A 22,958-nucleotide genomic window follows, 5' to 3' on the forward strand; every position below is an offset into this window, starting at 1 on the left:
ACTTGACCCAACCCAGATCAGCTTGGTTGAGTGCAGATCATGCCTACTAAACCTGTTTGACATCTTACAGACAGTAACTAAGGCATTAAATGAGGGGAGAGGTGGTTCACACATACTACCTGGACCTTGCCAAGGCTTTTGACACCATTCCCCACTCAGGTATTATTGATAAACTCACTAGCCTGTACATAAACCCAAACATCGTAGGATGGGTTGCCAACAGGCTTACACACAGAACCCACATGGTAAGACTAGCAGCCTCCAAGTCCAACTCTTAACCAGTCACAACTGGTGTCCCACAGGACTCAGTCATGGGACCCCTACTGTTTGGCATATACTTCTCAGAGGAACAGGCAAACACAGGTGGACTACGGCAGACCATGTTTGGCAATGACTGCAAACTGGGAGCCATAATTGACAGTCCAGCTGACACAGACATCCTTCAAAGGGCCTCACAGAGACTGACACAGGGTGTCAAAGTCATGGCCTCAAGCTAAGTGCCACAAACTGCATGGTCATTCCATTTGGGAAAAACTAAACACCCACATATTAACACATAAGTGGCAGCCACCTTAATACAGACGAGGTAATAGGAAATCTGGGGACTAAGGTAAATAGTGATCTCTCCTTTGACAATCATATCTCAAAAGTAGTTAGGACATGGTTCTATGTAGGCCATCTGATTACTAAAGGGTTTGCATCTAGACATACTGAGGTTATAGTGCCCCTTTATTCGTCACTCATCAGTCCCATCTTAGAGTATAATAACCCATTTGGGATGTACCTCAGAAGACACTTCCCACAGCTAGAAGGACCATGAATGTACCTCGCCTTGCCAAGAGGATGATTACTGGCCTCAAACATATGTCCTATGCAGCCAGACTGAATAAACTCCGGCTTTACTCAGTGGCATCTCGGTTAATCAAAGATGATCACTGCTGGTCTACAAAGCCATGTCCAACTCAAGCTTAATGGATATGCTCCACCTATGGGAATCAATGTCACAGTGAGCCACATGCTATGGTGCGGTAAACCTTGCCACAACAATAACTATAACATGCTGGTGGGACAGATTCCTGTCACAGAAACTCCCCATGCTTTGGAACAACATCCCTAATTACATTATACAGAGCCCCTCACTAACACTCTTCAAGAGAATCCTTGAGGAGTGGATGCGGAACAGTAGATACACCCCAGGGATCCTGCCATTGGCTCTGCTCCACAGAGGGACAGTTAATTAATCAATGGGGTGGCAAACGCTGAAACATTTTGGCTAGGCCTATGAATGCCTGTGATCAGTTAGCCAAGCACCTACCTATGAACCTATGAACCTATACATACAGTATCAGCACATGCTCATAGCTTAATTTACTGTTCAGGTGTTGACTTACCTTGTGCCAATAGCAGTTATGTGTGCAATAGTTAAGGGCTGCCTATGTTGGATGCACACAGTAGGCTGCCTATACATGACAATTTACAGGTTGTCTTGTGTGTGTGCCATCCATTTTTACTGAGTGTGCAGATGGAAAAAGGTGTCAGTCCCTAGGTGCCTACACTGTCAGTGTGTGTGCTATACATTCCCTCCTTGCCAAAACATGGGCATACTGGGCATGACTCCGTCTGCCTACTTGGGCTGGCTCAGGGTGTTTGTGGTCTGAGCACCTCTGTGCCTGTGGGGCCCTTGGCAATACTGGTGGGCTGTGAGGGCCTTCACCATTCTGTCCCTACTGCAGTTGTTTCTGCAGGATCATATTGTGTAGCATGTCACATACTATGACGGTGTGGGCACACATGCCTGAAGAGTACAGCAAGGCTCAAACAGATCTGTCCAAGCAATGGAACCATGATTTAAGCATCCCAAACACATGGTCTATGATGATTCTGGTTTGTGCGTGTGCCTCATTATGGCGTTCTTGCATGGTTGTGTGTGCATTTCTGATGGGAGTCATCATCCACGGTTCCAGTGCATAGCCAGTATCCCCCACCAGGTGGCCATATGGGATGTCCCCCGGCAAATACCTGATACAGCTGTGAGGCATGCCAGATGTGGGAGTCGTGATAGCTTCCAGGGCTGCCAGCACACACATCCATGATAATGCCATGGGCATTGCACATGATCTGGCAGTTAATGGAGGGGTATCCCTTGCGGTTTATGTAGGTCCTACCCTGCTCATCGGGTGGTGACTTGATGTGTATGTGCATGCAGTCTATTGCACTCCTTACCTCCAGGTATTCTGCCACATGGTGGAAGAGATGCATATTGCTGGCCAACTCCTTCTGCATTCAGGGGAAGTATATGTGTTCATTGGCATGTGGTAACATGGCATCCAAGAACTGGTGAAGTACTGAAAAATATATAATGTTCCATGGCTTTAGGATAGTCCAGCAACAGTGAAATAGCAAAGGTATGAAATAAATAGAGTGCTCGAATAAAAATAAGAATAAAACACTTTAATAGTAAGCACTTTCACGTTTTCCAAAACAACTGCTTCATCAGACTACAAAATTACAAGTAACAGACAGTTTAGATACAGATGGTAAGCCAATCACCATTCAAATGCAACAATGTCTCATTAATACTTAAAGATACAAAACATAAAATAGTGCTATTCAGCATAAATTAATGTTTAAGAGGTCTCATCTTCAAAAAAGGTTTCAGAGACACTTTGGTGTTCAGACCAGGATATTTATCTGCCTTAAAAAATAGAATCCATTTTTGCTCATTAGCTTCTGTCATGGTCTCCACCTCTAATGTTTATATTTATAGTTTCTAGCACAAAAAAATTAAAAACATGATTTATTCCATTATCAGTTATATGTTGTGCTATGGCATTCTCTTTTTTGCCGTTCCTTACATCCCTGTAGTGCTCTAAAATTCTCTCTTTTAATGTCCGATTAGTATTGCCAATATAATATACATTACATAACGTGCAAAAAACAAAATAAACAAGATTAGTTGTCATGCAGTCTGCATAAAAATCAAACACAATTCCAATATTTAACTCCGTGTACTTATAACATGTACCACTGTAGATAAATTTACATGCCATACAGCGGCTGCAGGCATATGTACCCAATCTATCTGATTTTGGTCGATTATTAACCTGATTACTTCTATAACACAACTGGTTCTTGAGGGATCTACTATTTCTAAAAGAAAAACTAGTATGTTCTCCCTCCTGGAGCAGTGGCAGAATGGGTGATGTTATCACCAGAGAATAACTGCTGGGGTTGGTGCGTAGGATTGTGTGCCTCACTGTGGCTGCATGCCTACACCAGGTGGTCTTGTAGCAGTTTGATAATTTCGTCAGAGTCACTTTGAGTAGTACCATCTACTACTAGTTGGTCACAAAGCCTGGCCTTCAATTTTAGATGTCTGACACAGCCTGAAGAATGCCTCCTTATTATGTTTAGCTAGAAAAGCTACTTTAGGATTGTACCTGGCTTTAGAGGACTTTTCAAGATAGCTAATTAACCTGTTCAAGCTGTGGAAGGTGTCCTTCCTCTGCTGAGTCAGTTCCCATTTTGTTTTAGACATTACTTTCTTCTACTTGTTGTATATCTTATGTATGCTTGATGCCCACTTGGGTGGCTTGTTTTCTGTGTGGAGCTCGGTTTGATCCTTTCACATTCAGCCAACTCCATAAATTTGTATAGTTGTTTATACATGTCATTTGTGTACACTTCTGTATAGCAGTAATTGTTGACAATGGTAGCAGGGAATTTGCATCTCTTTATGACATTGGTTAGGAGCCTATAGTTTGCTTTGGAGAAATGTTTCATCCTTTCTGTTCTTCAGGAGGTATTATATATGATTGTGAATGTGAACAAAACTGAATTGTAATCTAACCTGACCAGCAGGGCCAATACACAGGGATTAGTGAGGAGAACTACTATGTTGGTCAGCACTAAGTCTAGATAGGACATTCAAGCCCCTTGGTGGGAGTTCAGACTAGCTGTTACACAGCATTTGTATTAACAAAGTCCAGGAACCTTAGGACGAGTGTATTAGTACATACATATAACTCCAAATCGATGAAAGGCTAGTTAAAATCACACATGACCAAGGTGTTTGGCTGTCTAATGAGTGGCTCAAAAAGGTCCAAGTAGGCAGAGTGGTTCTTGTGGTTCAGGGTGGGGGACCTGTAGCTATCTATGATATGGAAGGGGGTTTTACATACAGTTGGTTGGAATTGGAGTAGCGCTACAGAGTCATACTCTTTGAACAGTCTTGTGGTGTATATGTTTTTAATGAAGATGTTCGCACCTCCACCTTTGGTTCTTTCATGCTTGTTTTGATGTGTGAAAGTGTGGAAGGTATTGTACCCCTGCATAGCCAGGGTGCTTTCTGCGACCTTGAACCATGTCTGTGTGACTACACAAACATGGGCATCTGCCAAGGTAAGGATTTCTTCCAGTGAGTCCAGTTTGATTTAAATTCCATGCGTTAAGCTGAATAACCTTCAATTTGTCTTTGGAGGTACATTGGAACTTTACTTCTGACATTGCCTAGAAAGACCAATATGGGGGAGGGAAACACCTACATATAGTACAGTAAGGTAGGTTTCCAGTCATTCACTGCAACATGGACTATGACAGAGTGATCCCTGTATTGTTGTTGAGAGACTCAAATGAATGTGTGATCTGATGCACTCTAGCACCTGTCAGGCAGCTGACTGTGACTTTCTCCTTTTCCAGACTGGCAAGGGGGACATCTGTATGTCTCACTATGTAGTTGCTTATGAGCAAGACATTTGGTTTTGAGGTGTTTTGCCTGAGGGATTTATTGGTTGAGACACTAGTGTGTGTATTATTATGTTTAGTGGATTCTGTTGGGTCTACACTGTGTACAGTAGGTTTTCTATTGGGAGGTTTCCAATCTTCAGTTAGGTTTCTAGCAAGCACCTATGTGTATATGGGTTTATGTGTTGTGAGCATATGTGCAATAGGTGAATTGTGTGTGTGCTGACAACATGTTTGATATGTTATTTGTTGTCCTGTGAAATAATTAATTCCAAATTCATAGTATAGCTACAACTCTCACATGTTGGATTTGTTTTAACAATAACTGGTTATCAGTATACATGAGGCAATTGCTCTTTTGCTTCAGGATGGCCATGTCCATCAGGCTGCCTGCACACATGGTGGAAAACTGTCCATCCATTATGGAAGGTATATACTGTAGTAAGTAGTTGGGAGTGGGCTAGATGGAAAAATGTTGGTGTAAGACTAACAAAACATCTACTCTATGTAGAGCTAGAGTTACCAAAATGGGTCAGTGTTTCACAGTGCACACCTGAGTTACTCACAGGGCAGCAGTGCAAACACCCCAAAGCACAATGCTGGAATAGAAGTTATAAACTATTTTAAACAAATAAAACAAGGGAAAGGCAAAGAGCGAAACTTATTCCCGCAATCCTCAAGTCAGATAAGTTCTTGGCTGCACAGTTATGCCACAAGGGTACATTAGGGCCTTCTTAACATAAGAGGGTGGGTATTAGTGCTCCAATGATACCAATTCTAGAAATCCAAAGTGTAGAAAATCACAATCACAACAGAAGAACAAACATTTTAAATAAAGCAGCAAGCCAGTAGAATACTTAAACAAGAATGTAGATAACAAACTTCCTAGTGTGAAATTCATGATCTGGAACAGAACTGCTTAAAACAGAACTAAGAGACTTTCTGAATAACAGAGACATTACGCCTTCAACCAGCAAATCTCAGCTTAGAAGGGTGTAGACAATCCTACCCTGCCACAAGAGTCTACACCACAAACTTTCCTAATATTCAATAACTGGTTTGGAGGCCAAGTGCTTAAAACATAACAAATAGATTTTGACCAAGAGCCACAATAAGCATTTAACCAGAAATTCCAGCTCAGAAGGGCAGAGGCTACCCTCTCCTCCCAACAGAGTGTAATCTACAAACTTTTATAATGTAAGACAACTGGCTTGAAGCCCAAGTGCTTAAACCAAAAGTAAAAGGCTTAGAATCACAGTTACAATGTAATGAGATATCAGACAGATGACAATGACATGTCTGTTAATCTACACACATACATCATGTCATGGCTAGTAGGCCCTGTGTTATCATGACGAGAAAACACTGTAGTGTATCCAGTTGCTACATGTGTCAGGAAAGGTTCCTGCAAAAGAGAGTGTAATGGCCCCTGTTTACCCCATGCCAGTAATCAAGGAGTACCGATTCTTACCAGTGATGCCAGTGAGAAGCAGTCACTAAAACAGGAATTGATTTACACAGTATTTCAAATACAGCTCTTTGCATCAAACACAACTCACCCAAGAGGACACTGAGAACATTCTCCAATGGGACTTGAATCTCTATCTCTTCAGATCCCAAACAAGGCCCACCTTGGAGCACTGTGTCCCATTTCTAAGTATGTGACAGACACATTTGAATATCTGACTCTCAAACACACACACACACACACACACACACACACACACACACACACACACACACACACACACACACACACACATCTAGGAAAAGATGCACAGATTCGCCAGCTGTGTCCTCTCTCTCCAGACTATAAGATAGAGTGCTGCTACCAGTCAAATACCCTAAGGCTCTTACAAAGGGTAACCAATTATACTGTATCAAATTAATACTGATATAAATGGTAGAGTATGACCAAAGCAGTAAGGCTTTTCAGAGTGGCCGCATTGTCACTAAAATAAGCACAAGTCCTCTCAAGATGTTAAAAGCATTTTCTAAAAGACCAGCCACAATAAAAGGTATAACACTATTTAATAATGGATAATAAAATAGAAAACAGGAGAATACTTAATATTTAGTTACAATAAACAACAGAGTTTTTAGCAACAGGAAAGATAAAATAACACAGTTAGCTAGAATATCACCTGCAGAAAAAGAAATAATACTAAACTAATCTCACAGTAGTTTTCCCAATCAAACTAAATATAAACTGTCCCTAGTTAACTCACTCAATGCCACAAGGCAAGATGTGCTGCTGAGATGCTCACTTCTACAAGGCAATATGAGATACTACACTCACTGAACTGTACAACTAACAACTACTGAACTCTTACTGAACTGTGATAACTGACATAGATCCTATATATCAGATTCCGAAGAAAATCAAAAACAAAAAACAAACTGCTGCTATAAGAGTTCCATCCTTCAGCTGGTTATGGAATGAAATCACATCTTGTCACCTGACTCTGACACAGTTCACATTTAGAACTCTGTTAAAATTCTGTTGCAACATTTTTAACATAACCAACTTTTACAAATACATTTTCAATACAGGCATCTACACAAATTAATTTGACAATCAAATGACATAAGACTATCCACAAAACTTCAGCCAGCCATGCTGGCATATGCCCATATGCACTGTCTCACTTCTGGTGCAGCTGATAACACCTCACAACATCTCATCTCTCTCCAACTTTTTAGACTCAAGCTAGTTTGCAAGTGGCCTTAGAAAAATATTTCTTGAGAGAAAGGGCCTGTCTGTGAACACATTAACCTATACCCTTTCTTGAGAATCCATCTGTATTGGCATTGCTGTAATCTGGACTGGCTAATACTGGTGTTCCTCCCAAAGCCCCTTTAAACTTTTGGAATGCCTCTCACAGGCTGGGGTCTACACTACCTAATCTGGGTTGTTTTTCCTTGTCAGGTCTGTGTAGGGAACATCAGTTGTACTATAATTGGGAATGAACATTCTATAGTAACTCACTGTCCACAAGAATGCCCTCACTTGCTTTCTGGTAACAGGGTCAGGCCATACCTGAATACCTTCCACTTTGGCAGGTTGTGGCCTAAATTTACCACTACCAACTCTATGTCCCAGGTCAGAGAACTCTGCAATATCCACCTGGCACTTACTTGGCTTAATGGTCAACCCTGGCCTTTGCATTCTGCCCAAGACCTCATTGATAGCTGAGGCTTCATTTTGCTTACATAGTACAGTTTGTGCCCCTGCCTCCTGCCTCCTGCCAAGCAGGTTTACCATATAATTAGTGACACTGACCTTCCTTACCATTTCAATGGGTCATTTCCACCAGTCAAATACTCTTAGGCTCTTACAAAGGGTAACCAATTATACTGTGTCCAATTAATACTGATATAAATGGTAGGGAGTGACCAAAGCAGTAAGGCTTTTTGGAGTGGCCACCATGTCATTAAAATAATCACAAGTACTCTCAAGACATTAAAAGCACTTTTTAAAAGGCCAACCACAATGAAAAGCTATAACAATATTTAGTAATGGATAATAAAAATAGAAACAGGAGAATACTTTATTTTCCATTACAATAAACAACAGAGTTGTCAGTCACAGGAAATATAAAATAACACAATTGGGGAGAAGCTAACAGTATTTTTCCTAACTAAATTAAAGAGGAACTGTTCCTAGTTAATGCCCTTAATATTGCAAAGCAAGATGTGCTGCTAAGATGCCCACTTCCATAAGGCAAGATGAGCTATTCCACACATTGAACTGTACAACTAACTACTACTGAACAACTATTACTGAACTAATAGATCTTTTATACCAGATTCCAAAGAAGAATATAACAAAAACAAATGAACTGCTGTTGCCTGAGTTCCATCCTTCAGCTGGTTATGGAATAACACCACATCTAGTCACCTGACTCTAACACAATTCTCATCCAGAACTCTGTTAAGATTCTGTTGCAGCATTTTTAACATAAGCAACTTTTACAAATATGTTTTTAATGTAAGCATTTGCACAAATTAATGTGACATTCAAATGACATAAGATTATCCCTAAAATGTTAGCCAGCTAAGCTGGCATATTTGACACATGCACTGTCTCACTTCTCCTGGTACAGCTGGCAATACCTCACAATGTCACATCGAACACTATACTGTATTACTGTTCTGATAACTTTGACTATAGTGCTGTTACAGAATCCTGATATCTGCATGTGATGGCATGTCTTATGATGTGCAAAATACATATGTACTGATATATATTAAAGTGAAAGGTTATAAAGTAATGACACACATTGCAGGTCCTGGCTTTACAACCCTTACAAGAGAATATGTTATCCACTGTAACATTTGTCAAGGTAAATATAACTGACGGGTACAATTATCAGTTCAACAACACAAATGCAGATATGCTAGGCACTAATGTAGCTATGCACCCTGTGCATCAGACACAAAGCTTTTGTATCCCTGAATCCAAAAGAGAGAAAACAGGGATATGGCACAGTTATCACTACTTGCATGGGCTACTGGAGGGGGGCAAGAGGCCTAGGCTTACACAAAAGGTTTGTAAGTGTGTGTGAGGGAGAAAGTGAAGCAGGCAGGCTGTGCGTGTCTGTAGGGGTCCTTCATATGAAAGTTGTGTGTGAGGTTATGCATGAACACAGCCAAGCTCAGTGTTAGCTCTACATCTTGGTATGCTGGACAGGTGTGAGCCATGCATGATAGAGGTGGCAGTTCATCATTGTCGGCCCCAACAACAGAAACTGGGTCTGCCAGGAATTGTACTGGCACCTCCATGCTCAAGGTCAGATGGAGTCCTGCTTCCTAAGTGTGACCAATGTCTGCTGGATGTGCTCCATCCATGGGATGCCCTGGACCATGACCCTATGGCCTGCCACATCTGGGTGTGGACAGCACACTCCCTGATGGACCAGCGGAAGTATTGCCACCATGAGATCATGATTGGGAATGGACACATTGGCTCTCAGCAGATGTCTTGGCTGACATATGCCCATGAGGATGCCATTCCCCTCCCTGCAGATGTTCCATTACAGACACTGTTTGTTTCATGACAGACACCTATCAGTTCATCACAGACACTCCTCATTCCAATGTGTCATTCATCCAGGATCCAGGGAATTGGTGTCACGGTGGAGGCAGTCATGCATGTCATATTTTGCCATATCCACAACCCTGTCATTTGTTTGGAATACCTTTCCTCAACATGCCTGTACCTCCATGATATCCCTAAACATATTTTGAGTGAAAAGGGAAGAGGCACCTGCAGCAGGTAGAGGAGTGACAGCAGGCCTCCTATGAGCAACCTAAAAACCTACCTGCATGTCACCGCTCAATGTCATCACCCTCCTCTTGTCCTGTATCTGTGGGCTCAGTGAACTAGGTAGGCATAGGCCTACTGGCTGTTTCCAAGGAAAAAGAAAGGGGTGGCTGGATGTCAACCTCTGTGTCAGATTCAACCTTTGCACCCCCCAGTGTTGCCTCAGTTTCACCACTATCATCATCAGTGTCTGAAGCAATACTGACATCAGATGGCACAGGGCCCACAATCCCACTGTCATGATAACCAGTGATAATAAGGGAGAAACATGGGCATACATTAATACCTGCACTACTATGGTGCAATATATGCTAAGCAAGTAACAGTGCTACCAGTATTACAGACAGTACAGAAATATACATGACAGGCCTAAAATTATACATTAGATTATTAGAAATTGATGTGCAGTACTGAAATAACTTAATTTGCCTTACCACTTGCAGGAGGCCTATGGTGCTGCATTCCTGGTGGTCTTGAAAGAAGTTAAGCAAGAGGTAAGGCCAACATCATCACATTTAACAGTAAGACAGGAGTTAATGCATGTACTTCTCTTAATCAGCATGACATTTTACTTTAAAAAGTACGTGGCTGACAACTCAAACTAAACTTATCACTATACTAATATTCAATCTCCCCCCATCCAAAAAAACACAAGTAACAGAGTATTAACTTTTATTTCATTTGTTTTACTATACAACAGTATTGAACTATACATATAACAAAGCCTACCTGGAAGTTTTTCCTGGGACTAAGAAGGACTTGCATCCAGATGAAGAACAGACTGTGGGCCACTCTGCTGTGAGTTGTCCTGTGTCAGAAGATTCTCCAGGAATTCCTCACTGGGGGGAGATGTGGTTCTGCAGCAGATCCCCCCTCCCAGTTACCCTGTGGTCTTGGGCAACAGCAGCTGCATGCCTTATTGCACCTGTGCTCAAAGCATTTATGTTATCAATGATTTCCTGCCATATCCTCAACCTCTCTGGCATATTGGGAATACCCCATCCTAAAAGGAAAGTGCCATGTTGACATAGCCAGTCCACTATTGTGTTGTTTTCTGCCTCACTGAAAGGGGAGTATGTGTCTCAATGGCATTTTTGGTCCTAAAACACAGCAGAATGATAATACACATAACTATTATATAACTACAAATTAACTGTTTCCAGATAAAACAGTTAAGGTAGGCAGTCAGTAGTACCCAATGGAAAAACATAACACATATGACAGATGTGAAATACTGACAACAAGCATGATGCAAAACAAGGAGAGCAGCAACGGTAACATATCCTTGCATGTGCCATAACAGTTGCTCAACTGTGCCACCTCCCCCAAAAGAGCAGTGTGTTGTACTTTGTGACATAACAGTAAATTCTCTTTGCTTCCCTCACTCACTAAAGAACAGGCACATGAACCATTTTGCTAATAAAGCACATTGAAAATGCTAAACATGCATTCAAAGGACCTGTCCCTTGAACCATTTGTACATATGTGTCACACGGCTTACTATTTTCATGTATTGTCAATCATTTGTACCTCTGAAATGGTTTGCCAAACATAGCCATGCCATCACAACTTCTAACTAATGCATACAGATACCAGTGTAAAAGGCTTTGCTTCACATAATTCATAAATATATACCAGCATATGCGTTATGTAGGTAAAAAATGACAGCATATCTGCTGGAGTTCAGTGATCCTCTGTAAAGATAGCTTGGAAAATAGTTTGCTTTGCTGAACATCTAGCAAGTATCCTCACCATCAGTTTGGCTAGCTACACATTTGCCTTTTTGTAATGGAGTAGATTACTAATGGATAGCATCTTTCTTGACTGTGTTTCAGCATAAGCAGCTGAATTGCATGCTAATCAACCAATCTGGTGGAGCTATTCATGAAGTTATAAAGCAACTATTTGGACTTTATGTTGTTTTTTTTGTGGATTTCAGAAGTAGTGCAGTACAGAAACAGACAGTCTACACAGACAGAATGTTAGGAGGCGCTGCTGCATAACTACATTTGTATGTGCTACAGGCTATAGGCAATGCTGTTGCAGCTTCTGCCAATAGGCCTAAGCCAAGAAAGAGAAGAGTTTTCAGGCCACATTTAACTTGTCCATATCATGTATGTTGTGATATTATAGAGTGCTAATGAGTGGACAGAGACACAATATAGGGACCCTACGACCTCTGACAGACTCACCTCAGAGCCACAGCCTTTACCACACCATGTATTGGCTGTGTACAGATTGCATCACAATCGGATCTGAGCTAACACTGTGTCAACTGCTGCATTTACAAGGTATGCCCTGAACATATACTGTACAGAAATAAATGTTACATGTGACAGCAGAGATTTACACAGGAGATAAACTTTCCCCCTCCACCACTGAACCCAGAAGGAGGCGCAGGCCTGTCCTCTGGGTCAGAACTACCTGAGGGGTGGTGTAGTGCAGGGGCAGCAGAGGGGATGCTACCAGATAATTCACCAGACATGCTGGGCAGCGTTGCTGTAGCCAGTGGAGTTGGGGTAGGTGAATACATTGGGACAGTCCTACCCCACTGTGTTGTGGAAAAAACGAAAAATAAAGAAGTAAACATAAAAAAATGTACCCCCCCCCCAAAAAAAAAATTTAAATAATAAACACAAAAAAATGAGAAAAAGGTTGGGTGAGGGACAAAAAACGGAGAACATTAGTAACTTCATATGTGACATACAAAGCACTGATACAATTATTTTATTCTATTCTGTTACCTTCACTTTTAACACTACAAACTCCTCTAACAAGTTTCTTCCTTACTTTTAAGACTACCCAGTTTATAACAGAGGCACACTATAGTACATATTGTAGCCATTAATCCTTGATGTGTGCATATATTGCACATATGTGTGCTCCAATTATACTGATTATAGCTTACAGAATGTCATTTGTGCCACTGTTAAAGAGGTATGAAGTTACATTCCAATAATGATGAAAACATAACAGTACTGTATATTTGGGAAGTGCAGTTTTTGAACCCACAACCGATGACTACGCTAAAATACTTATTTTGTCCAACTGACTACTGCATGCATAATTTTCACTTTACACTTTGGAGATGCATGCCCACTGTTATTTGAGAATATGGCACCATTGCTTTGTGCTACATACTAAGGCATGCATAGTTTATTTTACAGTTGTGATATGCATGTTCAATTTGATACATATGTGCGTTCTAATAATACTGAATTCAGATTACAGAAAGTCATTTGTGCCACTGGTGTAGAGGCATGAAGTTATATTCCAATAATGATGAAAACCTAACAGTATTGTATATTTTGGAAGTGCGGTTTTTGAACCCACAACAGATGACTACACTAAAATACTGTACCATTCTTTTGTCCTACAGACTACTGCATGCTTACTTTTCCTTTTACAGTTTAGATATGCATGGCTACTGTTATTTGAGAATATGGCACCATTGCTTTGCACTACAGATTACGACAAGCAGAGTTTCTTTTACAGTTGGGATATGCATGCTCAATTTGATACAACTCTATTAAATACCAGCTAAGTGATTCTTACCTTTTAATGCTACAAAACTACTATAAAAATTATTATTATTATTATTAAAATGCTATTTAGACAACACTGTTGTGCATACATACCACATGCTTCTCACATTCTTGCTAGACATACAGCATAGGGTTGAACATTCTAGACTTACTCCACAGCAGCTGTGGAAAAATAGAACAGGATGGAACAGAACATTATTATGAATACCAGTCTTGACTATATTCAGCTTTAACTCTTACAATTACTCAATGGAATTCATACTTACACATCTGTGGGGTGTGCCCTGCCCACCATTCACCAATCCAAAGCTCGAGGGTATCTCATTTCCTTCATGAGGTCATCAAAATTATGTTTACATTGCTCACCTGTGTAGGGGATACCTAACACACTGGTTAAGGCCCTGGCAGCACTATTCTAGGGTTTAGATTTATATTCAGAGCCAGAATATTCCTGCTGCAGCAACCCGGGCTCATGCACTCGAACTAGGAGTCCAACAAAAATCTTGGATGCCTGGACACCCTAACACTATACCTGAAAGCCTACACCTTCTCCAGCAACTCCAGACATGCCTGCCATAGTTAAAGCTCAATGTCTAGTGAGCATTTCCTGCCAATTGCATTTTATATAGTGCTGTCTCCTGCCTACTCCACATCTCACACTTACTGAGAGTACACTCATTTTGAATGTGTAACAGTTGAGAACATTGCGTATCACTTATCATCTCCCAAACACAGTTGACGAGAATGTGCACTGCTGGGCACCATGTTTGCGTGATAGTAAGCAATGCACAACAGTGGAAAACAAAGAGATTTCTGGCTGATTAGGTATACAGGCACTTTTGTAAATGGGGTTATCAATTTTATCATATATATGGTTCTTCTACACTTGCAGCTATTACAACTAGAAGATTGAGAAAAACATTGTGCATCTTTCACTTTATTGCTATAATCTGCACTCTCACAACAGTAAAACAAAACTTACACACTAGACTAGAACCCTGTACCATCTGCACTCCACCCTTACACTTAATACCTGATGCCATGGGATTATTGAGATGGATATCTGCTACTTTAGTAGTTATTGTATGGTTCTTGCTGTTAACCATAGTGCAACACTGCTTATCATAGTTGTGCGATGCACAATATTAATTGAATGGATCCGGTTCATATGTGTGGCTGTCTGGGTGCTGTCTTCAACATGGGTGGTCCATTTTTCCAGTTTATTTGCTGCTGCGCTTCACACAAAACAGGTAAGCATATCTAAACATGTTTATGCCAAGTGGCGCATCGTGCAAACACTGGTAATTAAAATAATATAAAAATATTAAAAAAGGATAAAGCAAATTAATTAAAACAAAAAAGGCAAACTGTCCAGAGTTTTGCAGAATGCCCAGATATTTACATCATATATTTGGCCTTTTCCTTGTAAAACGAGTGGTTTATTGTGAAATCACTAAAGATTGGAATCAATATAGCATGACATATACATTTGTGTTCCATACTTCATATCTTTCAGAAAATGAATGTTTATCCTTTGCCTTTGAAAGATCCACATTCACTATACAGGTTACATGGCCAGTAACATAGGGTGAGCCACAAAGCCTTCCCTTCATGCATGTCCTTAATATTCAGGTTACGAGATTGCATGATGCACAGTATCGCATACGCGAGTACAGTATATATAGGCTCTGCGTGGAACCCACATGGAGTTTATTGAATCCAGCAGAACATGTATAAACCTTACTGGTGACAAATATGTAAACATTTAGAGTGGTATTCATAGTCTGGGAATTTATAACTGTCTAGTGGTTATCTGTGAGGAGCACCCTTGTGCGTATATGCAAACAAGCTAACTGCATATTATTAGCAGTGAATAAGGAAATGTAAATGCATTTTGAAAAACATGCCTACTTATGGCAAAAGTGTAAAGTACCTAAAATTAAGTATTACGTTTAACCATGACAATGAGTAAGATTCCAAAAGAGTTGCTTTCAGGCTAAGTCTGCCCTAAATCCGAAAGACCTGCTGTCAGTGTTAGTGACATACTATGGGGGGCCAGAATCCAAAACAAATACTCTCAATCTGCTCTCACTGTGAGTGGTCACATACACTGAGAGCTTCTTTTGGAATCAGGTCTCATGCATATCTGCATCTGTGCACAATATCTGAATACTCACAAAGTGATACAAAGCCTACATCTTATTTACAATGCTTTCCATTCACTGCATTACTTCCTTAGTATGCATTTATTGTACTATGCATTTCTGTATGAATTTTCATACTTTGTCAGTGTTTGCAAGTTATGATCAAATTCAGACACTTTGTGTTGAATGGTGTTTTAAAACATTATGCTTTGCATGTAACAGTCTGAGAATTGTTTTCATCCAAAGGGTGCAAACAGACACACACACAGAAGCATGCAGATGTAGAAGTTTATACAAAAGTGTGTGCTATCATAGTGTTCTTCCTTAATAAATCTAAGCATATATGGAGATGATTCAAAAATGTACACAGAAGTAAATCAGAAGTAATACAAGTGGTCAGTTCTCACTAGAGTATATGATGGACAATTACTTAGCACTGCAACCCCTGTCTGTCCCCCCTCCTTCATCCTCCACTCTTATTAAATGTGGTGCCTGACTGAGTTCAGTCATCTTATATGTGTAGTTAAAATAGTGGAACAAATTACTTTCTTTTACAATTATTTTACATGTAATTTAACTACTTTCAAAGTTAATGCAAAACTAAATGAAAATGTGAAAATACAAACATTTCTAGTTTGCTTTCTATAGAAACAAATGAGGAAGTAGTTTTGAGTGTACTCATACAGATGTGTATCTGTGATTGACAGACAAATATGTGCAGGTTATTATTTTACTCACACATATGCTACATTAGTATTTATACAGACAATTATGTTATCACATAAACATTCCATATATTTGTATGCATATGTAGTTCTCTGTACAGACATGTTTATGCTTTATTTTATATTATTATTATAACATTACAGATATATTTTTGCAGTTATTCATATTTCCTCTAGCAAATACTTTCAGTTATGCAAACTTCTTATAGTTTTTAAACCTATGTTTAATATGACCAAAATAAAAAAAAAAAAAAACATAATACTTACTGTAGAGCTTTAGCTTTCTTGCCACTGCCTGGTCAACCCACTCGGCCAGGTGGTCAGGCCTCCACTTCTACAGGTCATCTTACTTGTGCAACACGGTAGGCTGGAGTGGGTGATCTCTGTCCTGGATGACAGATGCTCACCCAACTCTTATCAGATATTAATATTTTTCCAGTGTGAACTATGTGTGCTCACTTGGATCGCATCCAGATACAACCCCTAAGTAGATGAATTAATAGGGTTTCCTTGTATGAGCAGGTTAGAGCATGCCTCATGTCTTCACAGGTGTTGCTATCATTTGAAGTGACATAACCAGAATAAAAAAAGTATGAGAAAGGTTGTGGTTCACAGGTTTAGACCTACTCCCTCAGGTATATGACATCAGCTTAACCAATCCCAGTTAACCAGCAGGGGTATTAGACCATATGCTTTTATTATTGGCAAGTTTGGTTTAAGTGCTTTGTCATATACATTTTTTTTTCTTTTTAAGAAATACCTTCACATTTCATTTATATCGAATACTATTGCTTAATATTTATTAAAGCAGTATGCAATTGTCATTTTTCTTTAAATTACTTACAGTTGCTGGGCATTGCCTTACCAACCTTTAGAACGTTCACCTGAATAGTATTTATTCATGTAGTAGATGAGCAATTACTATTCCTTCTTTTTTTTTTTTTTTTATATTTTTTTCAGTGGGGGCTTCTAAATTTTATTTAGCTGTTGAGTAGTTTGAGGTGAGAAGGTGTGCCAGATGATATTAGATGGGCAAAGATTGTCATTTATTCATGCATTAGACCAGTGGACAGGCAACTGGCTCACAGACAGAACCCTGGAAGTTAGTCTTGGGGAGTCCACCTCTACAAAGAGGACAGTCACAAGTGGAGTCCCTCAGGGATCAGTCCTTGGACCGCTCCTTTTTGGAATTTACTCCTCAGAAGTCAAGGCCAATGTCAGTGGTCTCTGGCTGACTAAATTTGCAAATGATTGCAAATTAGGAACTGTCATTAAATTTCACACTGACACAAATGTTCTCCAGGAGGGGCTGAGACAGTCAAACAACTGGTGTCAGAGTCATGGACTAAAACTAAATGCCAATAAATGCATAATAGTATTCCTTGGGAAGTCATCCATCCCTTATAACTATCATATTGACAACACACCCCTTAGAGTTGACCCAGTAGTCAGGGACTTAGGGGCACACATAGATAGTAAGATAGCATTTGATCATCACGTGCCTACAATGGTGAGGAAATCATTCTATGTTGCACAACTTATAAACAAAGGTATGGCATCTAAGTCCAAAGAAGTCATTGTTCCACTGTATTTGGCATTCATTAGACCTATCATTGAGTACAATGCCCCGTTTGGTATGTACCTAACCAGGCATACCCAACAACTGGAACGTCCACAGAGGTTCCACACTAAAAGAATACAGGACATAAGTAATATGTCCTATGCAGACTGCCTCAAGACCCTATCCCTATATTCTGTCTCCTACAAGCTTTTGAGGGGAGATCTATCCTTGGCATACAGGGCATTGACATATCCCACTCTGATGGACCTCCTGCATATCCACAAAACAAACAGTACCAGAATTACCCATTCTAAAGACTTAAACTTTGCCTGTGATATAAATAGGATGTGATGGAGAGATAGGTATGTATCCCAGAGACTACCCCATCTATGGAACAGGCTCCCCATCCATGTTAAACAGAGTTCCTCCCTAAACCAATTCTAGTGCAACTTGGACAATTAGATGGGATACCGGAAATTCATCCCTGGTTTGGCACCTATGTCTCTGATGCAAACAGCTATCCTGTAAATGGTTCATGTCCCAGGCCCATGCTTACACTTATCAGGGGTATCAGAACTTGTTAGAGATTTGGGATACATGGCTAGGCTTAAAAAGGACCTTGTGGTCATTAGCGTAGTAAACACCTATGAACCTATGAACTAGCATTTTTTATTTGATTTTGAGGTGGTTTGCAGAAGTGCATATTTTTGTGTGTGTGTGTGTGTGTGTGTGTGTGTGTGTGTGTGTGTGTGTGTGTGTGTGTGTGTGTGTGTGTGTGTGTGTGTGTGTGTGTGTGTGTGTTTGTGTGTATATGGCTCCATTTTTTTTCTAAATATATTCAGCTTTGAGCATTTCTGAGACTAACCATTTATTCTCATGGCATGCTGGGGACTGCTGACTACTGTTGCTCATCCATTAAATACAGCACATTCACATTAACCCAAGGACACACTCATGAGTAGATGTGAGCAGTTTACAATATGTAAGTGACATATAGACATTTACGTGTTACTGCAAGTTATAGAGATAAATATGCAAGTGACATATAGATGTTTACGTGTTACTGTAAGTTATAGAGATAACTGGAAAAGTTCATAATTTGCATTCAGAATGTATAAAGAGGACCTGAATTTATGTGAAATTGCTCAACACCACCATATTAAGTTGGGATTATTCAAGGTATGTGGCAAATGATTTTGGAAACCATGGACTTTTTAAAGTAAGAAAAAAATAATAAAGATATTGAAATTTAATAGAAAACACAAGATGATGCAAAATTAGTGAGTTACCTTGAAGAAATGTTTGATCTACTGATATGATGAGCATATTATCATGGTTTTAATGAATAGTATAAAGGTGTCAGTTGGAAGTGGAAAATCATTACAACAGCAGTGGAAATGATTAAAGCTTACTGAGAAAAATTATTTACTTTGGTGTCATTTAAGGATTGAGTACCCATAGTATAAATGCAGGGAGTTAATTGTGATGTACTGCAGTGACAAGGATGCTTTGCTGACTTAACATACATTTATCTTTACTTGGAGATTTCTGAGGGTCACTGATGAATAAAACTAACAACATTATGATTATGTGACAATGGCAGGGCTATGAAAAGGGTAAATCTGTTAAAAAGTGATTACTTTACTTTTCTAAATGTATTTATAATTCTTCTGCTATTAGTATAGGCAGCTTTACTTGGCTAGACTGAGATTTCTCCTTTGTGTATATAATTATGAGATTTGTTTTGCAAAGTACTCAAATTACTTCACGTTATAATAAGACTAACATGAATTACTTACATACACTGATTATGCATTCCAATAAAGGTTTAAGATCAAACAATTATAGAAAACTGACCTTTAGCAATTCTTATTTACATTTTTCTAGTTGTTATCCATTTTCCCAGAAAAAAGATTTTAGTGAAAGGTCAATGTATTAGAGTGGTGAGAATGACGTTGAATAGAGAGGATATGTATAATGAACTAGATACAGTAGTTAATATGTTCACCTCTAGGGACTACCCAGAGAATTTGGTTAAAGGAATTAGTAATGAGGTTTTATCTGATGGGGTGCTAAATACAAACTACTGTTAGTTGAGGGTTTCTCTTACATGGTGAAGAACCCTAGTTTGATAAGTATCCATTCTGTCTGTGGATTTGAATGAGCCTTATTTCTGCAATATAACAATCTGAGTAGAGAGACTAAAAATAACACTAAGATGAATTGGAATGTATTAAGGTCAAACCCTGTTATATACAATTTATTAGGATCAGAACCATATTCTATTTACAACACAACCTATAATTTTAAAAATATATTTGAAGCCAGTCAGAATAATAATATAGATTTTCATGTAAAGAAGTATGGAATGACCTATTGCAGATGCAACAACCAATGTTCTTATATTTTACAAGGTGAAATTTTAATACTGAATAGTATTTTAAATTCCGAAGTATTTTTGCAAAAAGGTAATTCTTCCACCAAATGGGTTATTTATATTGCTAAGTGTTCAGGATGTTCTGCTTTTTATGTGGGCAAAACTGAATGGTGCTTATGTAAAAGAATGACGTTACAAATAAAAATCTAAATAATTAATTATTTAAACATACTTTCTTATGGCCAGAATATAAAAAAAATGTCTTTGCTGTATTGCAACAAGGTAAAATTAACTCACAGGGTGGTGAATAGGAAACTATATTGGAACATAAAGAACTGATATGGTAGCTTAAATGCGAACACTCCACCTGGCCTGAATGAATTTATTTCAACACAATGATTACTTAAATTAAAAGCTATGAAATTATAACCCATCAGATCTCCCAACCGTCCCGAATTACTCGGTTTTTACCGAGTTTTGGGGTCCAATTGAAGGGGTGCCACGATTCCCGAGTGGCACCCCTTCATTTCTGATTTTTTCATTTCTTTTTTAAAATTTTCGCGCTGTCGGAGCTGACGTCATCACATGCACGATGATGTCAGCGCCGTCAGGCTACCAGCCAGTCGTAATTGAGCTCAAGGAGCTCGCATCTTCATTTCTGGCTGGCGGTTGGAATTAACCGCGAAGTTGAAGCAACGTGGATAGCAGCAGCATCAGGCCAGGAAGCTGAAGCAAATGTGGACATGGATAGCATCGGGCTAGGAAGCTGAAGAAGCAAATGGGGACGTGGATACAGCGAGGAACAGAGGGCCGGGAAGCTGAAGCAAATGATGGATACAGCGGATGGCAGCAGCATTGGGAACAGGAACAGAGGGCCGTGAGGATGGCAGCAGCATGGGGAACAGCAGCCCGAGAGGAAGAGCACTACTCAGGGTAAGTCTGCTGCAAAGCATGAATTCACAAAGTAGCATCAAGTGGGATCAAGATTTTACTAGCAGTGTTGTGTTTTTTGTATATAATGTTAAGGCAGAACACATTTTGCCATAGCTGTAGTCAGCACTGTAAATATGTTCCCAGATCACTCCAAATCATTTTAGTATAACAGAGTAATCACACTTCAAGATGCACTAAAAGCATGCATATTATTATACAGAGTGATTTTAATGATGAATGAACAGACAAGGAAATAACCGACTCTGCCATTTGCATAAACTGAAAGAGAAACTTGAAGAAAGGTTGTGACTGAATAAGCCAAATGGTAGCTCAGAACAGTATGTTTTACCACTGCAACAGCATTTTTGTCTTTTGGTTACTTAACACGTCAATAATTATTTATATATCTCACAAAAATAAAACCAAAGGCAAAACTTCATATATGAGAAAGACTTATGTGACCAGTAAACATCCCTGCTCAAGAATTCGAGACAAAAACAAAATACATCTGGGGGGGGCAAAATCAGGAATAATTTTAAATATTACTCAGATTTTGTATCAGCAATTGACATTGTTGGATGTTTTACGATAGTAGTTCTTTTTTTTTGTTTCAGTCGTACTGAGCTGTAAAGACGTTTTAAAGATGAATAATTTAGGCAATGCATAAGGATGATGCAGCTGTTCAGGAATTTGGTGTCTTTTTGTTATTGGAGGATCTGTGATGCGCACTGTGTTTAGCTATCTGGGGCTGACTGGGCTGTCATGAGAACTTAGTTTATTTGCATTTTTGTAGGGTGAAGCAAGGCCCGAGTCTGTTTTTCAGACTCCATAAAGGTGACCCCCCCATGAGGTTTGTGTGTGGCCTTTTTGTGCCTTTTGCTTTGTATGCAAGATTTAAGAGAGAGAAAATGGGCATTTTTACACATTGAATGATTTGTTCTAGTTGTTGCATAATGTAATGTTTTATTTTTATGATTAAGACTAAGATATTGTGAACTTGGCCCTAATCATAAAAATGATCTGCTCTGCCCTTTTGATTTTAGCAGTTATACATGCTAAAATTTAAGCTTTTTAATGCTTATGCAGTTAGTGCAGCAAGGTCATCACCATAAACAATGCACGTGCTTCATATTGTTTACAGGCAGCAAGGTCATCACCATAAACAATGCACATGCTTTATATTGTTTACAGGCAGCAAGGTCATCACCATAAACAATGCACTGCTTCATATTGTTTACAGGCAGCAGAGATTTTACTTTTATTAACATAAGTGGCAATGATAATTCAGTTCTTGTAAGCACTTCATCATTATAGGCAATCCTGTCACCACAGCTGGGATACTTATGCAAAACTGGCCTAAATTAACAGTTGATACTGTTTATTTTATGCAATCTGAAGACTGGTCCACCCTATTTTATCTGTGTAATGACTGTAGAACTTCTCAGCTTAAATGGACCAGTAAAGTTTTATTTTAATCCATGTTCTACTAAGATGTAAAGTTGTAAAATTGCTTTATATCTGTCTCATGCATTCTTGAATTGCACCACACTTTTTGATTCACATTTCACACCTTGAGTCCTTTTGTGAAAAGAAAAGTTGGCATA

Source organism: Protopterus annectens, chromosome 1.part0 (assembly GCF_019279795.1).
Source record: "Protopterus annectens isolate FY-2018-M chromosome 1.part0, PAN1.0, whole genome shotgun sequence".
NCBI classification, from domain to species: Eukaryota; Metazoa; Chordata; order Ceratodontiformes; family Protopteridae; genus Protopterus; species Protopterus annectens.